The following is a 6,000-nucleotide window of genomic DNA, read 5'->3' as shown; positions in this document are numbered from 1 at the left end:
GGGCTGAGAAGCATCTTTGTCTCACTTCTCAGTATCATCTGCCTACAGGGACTATCAACTGGGATCCTACAACCATGACCTACATTTGAACAGAGGGCTCTATGTGCAGGTGCAAGGCTGGCAAGGTAGTCCCAGGGAGCAGAAAGGCAGCACAGACCTTTCCACTAAGAAGACACTGCTTTTCCTCTCCACACCTTTATCCTCTGGTACCACCAACCATCAGAATCTTCACAGAGCTCTTTTTCTTAGTATACTCAGCCACTGAACACTGACCAAGAAAGGAACAGAAAACTATCTGTTCCCAAGAGCATCTATGGAAGCACATTCAGTGTAAACTGCCTATATCCAACCAATGGTCCATATCTGCCCCAGGTCCCATAGTGAAAGACAGTAAGACAGAATGACTACTTTGCACATCTGTGGGTTCATTTAGATGGTTTTCTTTAATTAACGATGAAGACACTACAATTCTAAGTACCAGACAGAATCGGGGGGTAAAAGAATTGAACAAGCATAACACTATAAAGAAAGCTTGGAAAAGTGAAACACTTCTAAAGAAAAACAATATAAACCTGGCCTGGTACCCATTACATATATACATAATACGTTATCCACATATATACAGTAAATGTTTTGGTAGCAACATAGACCATGCGTCGGTCTTTTGTACACAGATGAAGTAGCACCATCGATAGCACCACCATCTTCAGATGATAAACCAAACCACACACAGCAAATGGAAAGATAGATGGCATTCGTTTGGCCCACCCTGTAGCCAAGAGGTATAAGGAAAGTAACTACATAACAAAGATTATTCTGAAAACTATATTCTTAGGCCAGTGGCAAAGTTCTAAAATGGACTAAAAAATAAAAATAAAAAAAGTAAAAAATGTTAGCACTACAGATGTATATGCAAACAGACACATTTTCCTGGGTAGTGAATTTGTTCTACAGCATGGCATAATGGTTAGCGCTGGAGAAAGGGATAGCATGGACAAAGAGAGGTTTACATAGCAGGTAAACGGCAAAGGGATAACACACCCATTTCTTGGTGTAGACATCCCAAATGCCAAGCCATCATGGATAAGCTAGGGAAGGGAGATAACGCCTTACCCAAGTTATACACTTAAAAACCATATTTGCTAATTATAAGCTCTTTAATTAAGAGTGGAGCCAAACACCTCCAGCACCTCTCAGTCTCCTTCCAGCATCTATTTGGTGCTCTAGTTGCAAATAGTGAATGATAGATACCCAAAGTACACACTGGCTGTGCCGTACTTTCTGCAGGCATGTGGAGGAGACTGACGGACAGAGCTCTTGTAGAACCTTCAGAATCTCAGGCTTGACTCAGGGATGACCAGAGGCTCAGTGTTTAATACTAACTATATGGAAGGCTGTCTTTACTCTCCATAGCTAAGCCCCATAGCCAAGCATGGAAATCTTTTTGTTCCTACTGACAAGGTTGTACCTGCTCACACACCTGGAAGAACACCCTGCTTCTTTCAAGATTTTCAGCAGTCTGAGCAAGTGGGTAGGGCATCACCACCTGCTAACATCCACCTTGTCATGCCAGCACTAACCCTTCTGTCCTGTCACTACGAAGAAACTATTTCTTATTTGGTTCCCCGAGTTGTCCTCCATATGCATTCCAAAAATCCTTTTCTCCCCAATGTCGGTGTTAATGTCCGTGTCCTGGTATAGGACCTCTTTGTATGACCGTCTTACTTACAGAGCTCAGCCAAGGCATCGTGAGGTAAATTTGGGATCATTATCACCCCTAGCCACAGCACTTCAGAACTGTACTGTCCCTCGTGGCTCTTACTGTCATCATATGGTGAGCCATCTTCCCCTATCTTTAAGTCACCTAGTTTTACAGGTGTTCCCAAATACATGGTATATTGCTTTCAGGATGTTCCACTGTATCAAATAGGGTTTCCACATTATACAATATTGTTTCCTATAGTACAGTAAAATAGTTTCTTAACACTTTGTCTCACATATAAATGAGAGCTAGAAGACAAATGCCAAGGAAAGACAGGATAAAGCTCTCTACTTCTGGCTAGATGATTCTTGAGTACTACTTTTACAGGCGGTATATTAGTCAATGCGTCCCTGACCTTTGAAAGTTAGCAAGAAATAACTACACTTGTAGCATCAGTACTGAGTTGCCATTATTGACCCAGGCAGTTGATCATTAATAGAATCCCCTCTTTTCCAGCTGGTTCTAGGGCTATGCTTTTGCCCAAAAGAAAGGTATCATCATAGCCAAGGGAGCATACTTGTTCTTTTCACAAAGAAGAATTTAAAAACCCTGCCTTAACAAGTCTTTAAGAAAGAATGCTGTGAAGGGTTGGTCTCATAAAGAAAAAGCCACTAACTTCCAGATTAGCCAGAAGCCACTAGAAGCCACATTAATATAAGCCCTTGATTGGCCTGCAAATACTTGGAAATAGATAAAGGCCAACCCCCTTTAATAGGAATTGAACACAAAGTCTTAGCAGCTGATGTGCTTAAAGTAAACCCTTCAAGGAGCCAGAGCGTGAGATTTCAGCCTGGGTACCAGCAACTTCCAGTTCTAAGTCAGCCAAGTTTGATGCTTTCATCAACCTCAGCTCAGGTAAAGTCTAGAAGAAGCTGAATAAAAATGTCTACCTTTACACTACTGACTCAATACAAAGCAAGAGATATAGATACCAGGAGACGATTGTCCAGTCTGTTCGTTTCTGTTCTCACCCCAAATGTCAATAACCCCACAGGCAGAGGTATATTCGTCATAGATATTCAAAGCCTAGGCTCCTTGAGAAACTTTAGCCAGCTTTACAGGCAAATGGTTGGGGCTGACATTGCTCACTGGTGATCTTTAGTAACTCAGATCCTTGAGGAAAGAGAGCAAGCAGCTTGCTTCCTTCTTACCTTAGCAAGAATTTGAGTCAGAGTGCTTAAAAAAATAGTCACTTTGACAATGAGAGACTTTGCTCACACATTTGTAAAAGACCAACTTTCACTTCCTATTTTCAAAGCCTTTCTACTGACAGCAAATGATGTCATTTAATGAGTTCCTTGAAAACAATGAATTCTTATGACTAGAGACCTATTTATCTTAGAAATTGATGAGCATGCAAATGATTAAGATCTGCAACACTGAACATTGTACATCTGGTTGACTGAACACTAACCCAAGCCTCAGCAGTTGGGGGTCTATTTATCTCTTTGAATAGAGCCAGGAGTCCCCAACTAGTTGATCAGGGCAACTGGGCAACTGCAGTGCCTCCCAACCCATGATCCTTCCTTGTAGCCTCGCCCAGGCTCACCTCTTCTCAGAAGTAGAGTGTTGCTCCGCCCTGCAGCAGGGCTAAGTTCACAGGGACTCGGAGGGAGCCTGATCGCTGAATCAATTCACTGTCATTTCACAGAATTTCATGACAAGACAATTTACAATTCTGGAGGAAACATCTTCAGGCATAGTCATTGCCATTTCTATTTGATAAAGTGAAAAGATCCAAAACATGTGGACCTTCCAAACAACGAAAAGATTAACATTTTCACTCCTAACTAGATGTTTCAACGGTAGGTCACTAAGTTTTTATGTGCTCTCTGTAAACTGTGTTTTATTAGCTAACCACTAAAAGGCCAGCAAACACCAGGGCAAATGGGCCAATTGCATTCATTTCAAACACACATAACACGGAAAGTTCCCAAACACGCGAGATAGGTGTCTTAGGGAACACAACACAGAGCCCTGGTCATGACTTAAAAACAAACAAAAAAAAATCTGGAATTTTAATATCCAGCTAACAAGAATGCACTTGTCTTTCAAGCCTTCTCGAGGCGATATATGAAATGAAACATGATATGTACACAGAAAAAAACAATGAGGGTGGGGGCAAAAAGCTTATAGAAGTGAGGGGAGGGACCAACAGTGTCTACTATTACGGAGAGAAAGACATTGTCAGAATTTATAAACACCCACGTTCTTCATTCCAAGGAGAGCTTTTGACTTGAAGGGATCACTCATGTTTCTTTCTCTCTACAGTATTTACAATGGAAGTCTGTGGTTTCCTTTCTTTGTTGCAGTTCGCTTCCATTCAACTTCCAATTCTAAGCCAACACTTCCATTTGGAAAAAAAATACAAAACTAAGCTTAATTCTTAAAAGGAACTCAGCTCAACATCCAAGTTTATATTACAAGAGACAGTATCAGCAAGTACAACTATACAGTCCAGAACCTTCTATGGCACTATGATTCTTATTATATTATTTTTTTCTGAATTAAAATCTTAAAACAAGGATCATCCATCCCCTAGTCTACTCTTTTTAGCCTTGTTTTAAGCATTCATCCCATTCTTTAAAACAGAACATTGAATACCTCAGTTCTACATCCAAAAAAAAAAAAAAAAAAAAAAGAAAAAGAAAAAAAATGTGCTGTAAGGAAAGCTACATTTTCATTTAAAAAATTACATATATAAATCAAAACCTATGTTAAATATTTAATACTCTCTCCACCCAATGTGAACAGTTCCATATGAAGTAATTTACAGCGGCACGTCATGGAACACAGTTTCAGAGTAGAGGAAACGTAGGTTGTAAATTTGACGAGAGTAAACTCATTCTCCTGCGGTGGCGTGGTAGGAAGCACACCAGCTCTTCGTGGCCAGCTGTCCTTAAAGTTCAAGATGAAGTTTATGCAGACTCATTTTTCCGGTGTCACAGTGCTTTCTTGTTGCTTGGCACAATATAGAACGTGCAGTTCAGTCAAGGAACTCCTGAGGATTGTACAAAGTAAACAAACTGTAACGGATGCATCGTACCATCTGCTGAGAAGGGAGACGTGAGGTCCTGGTTGTGAATCGTGAAATAGTTCGAGTCTGGGTACCCATGAGTTAAAAGGAGGATTTGCTGAGGTCATTTAGGTCTTCATTCTGGGAAGAAAATGGAAAAATAAGAATAAAACATCACCACAGGCATCTGGAAAATGTGGATTCAATCACAATACGGAGAGCTCACCCCTTTCAGAAGGAAAGTTGGACTAATGTTACAGGCACAAGTGGTGTCTCTATAAAATCAACACATTATTTAACTTTTCTTTCAAAATCCAAGTGTTTAGAGCAATCACAAACTAAATTACGTCAATTCTGTAACAGCAAACATCGATGTAACCTATGCACTTCAGAGTTTTGGCAACAAATGAATACAAAAATTCATTGGGATTTTGATTGAAGCAAAAATGTACATTCTCGTTCTCATTTAAAATATCATAAAACGTAAGGAACAGCTAGAGCCTACACTCAAGCTTCTAACTTAGGTGTCATAGAAATTTATTTAGGGGAAAACACTGCCTTTCTTCTCTGCAATTTAACAAAGCTGACCGCAACAGGACATTATCTGTAATTCTCTTTCAGAAAGAGGACCCTTTATGAGCTCCTGATAGTATCTCTTGCTCTCAAGTTTCACATCAGATGGTTCCTTCAGAAGTACCTATTTTTCATGTACCCAGAACTTAATCTATACATATCAATAGAGTGTTCCAAACGGTCTGCAGCGGACTCGATTAGCATAAATACTCGCTGAATGGGTAAATGGCTACATTGAACACCATGGGGTAGACAAAGTTGCATCCTGCTGAAGTTTGCCTTCTAACAATTTTGGAAAGGCAGGCAAGTTTCATTCATAAATGGGTAGACTGTGAAGCAAACAGGTGGCTTTCACAACAGGTGCACAGGGGAAAAGTTCTAGATGCACAAAGGAGGGAAGAGTGCTTTTAGCTAAGGACATTAGGTAAGTACCTTACTGACACATTTGGCTGCATTCAGAAGAAAAGGGATAATCTGGGGATGTGGAAACAGGGATTGTCGCCTCGCCCCAGTGTTTGTACAAGGCTTGCCACATAGCAGGCACTTCATAAATGTGAATCGAACAAAGGGTGGGCATGCCATGGACTTGCTTTTAAAGATGAAATAGAACAAGGCTCAGCACAGTAAGAGACCAGCAACTGGGTAGGCC

At 40.5% G+C, this 6,000-nt stretch overlaps 1 protein-coding gene across 1 annotated transcript in view; it reads right to left on the bottom strand.

Moving 5' to 3' along the window:
* Positions 1-424: 424 nt before the first annotated feature.
* Irs1 (insulin receptor substrate 1) overlaps positions 425-6,000 on the bottom strand; it is a 57,394-nt gene continuing 51,818 nt past the window's right edge. Inside the window, exon 2 of the mRNA XM_028789428.1 lies at positions 425-4,919. The gene's annotated coding sequence lies outside the window, so the exon portion shown is untranslated. The remainder of the gene's footprint in view (positions 4,920-6,000) is intronic.

The sequence above is a fragment of the Grammomys surdaster genome, unplaced genomic scaffold (genome assembly GCF_004785775.1).
Source record: "Grammomys surdaster isolate TR1022 unplaced genomic scaffold, NIH_TR_1.0 125833, whole genome shotgun sequence".
Lineage (NCBI taxonomy): Eukaryota > Metazoa > Chordata > Mammalia > Rodentia > Muridae > Grammomys > Grammomys surdaster.
Note: the sequence above shows the minus strand (reverse complement) of the source record. Positions and strands in the feature narration are given on the sequence as shown.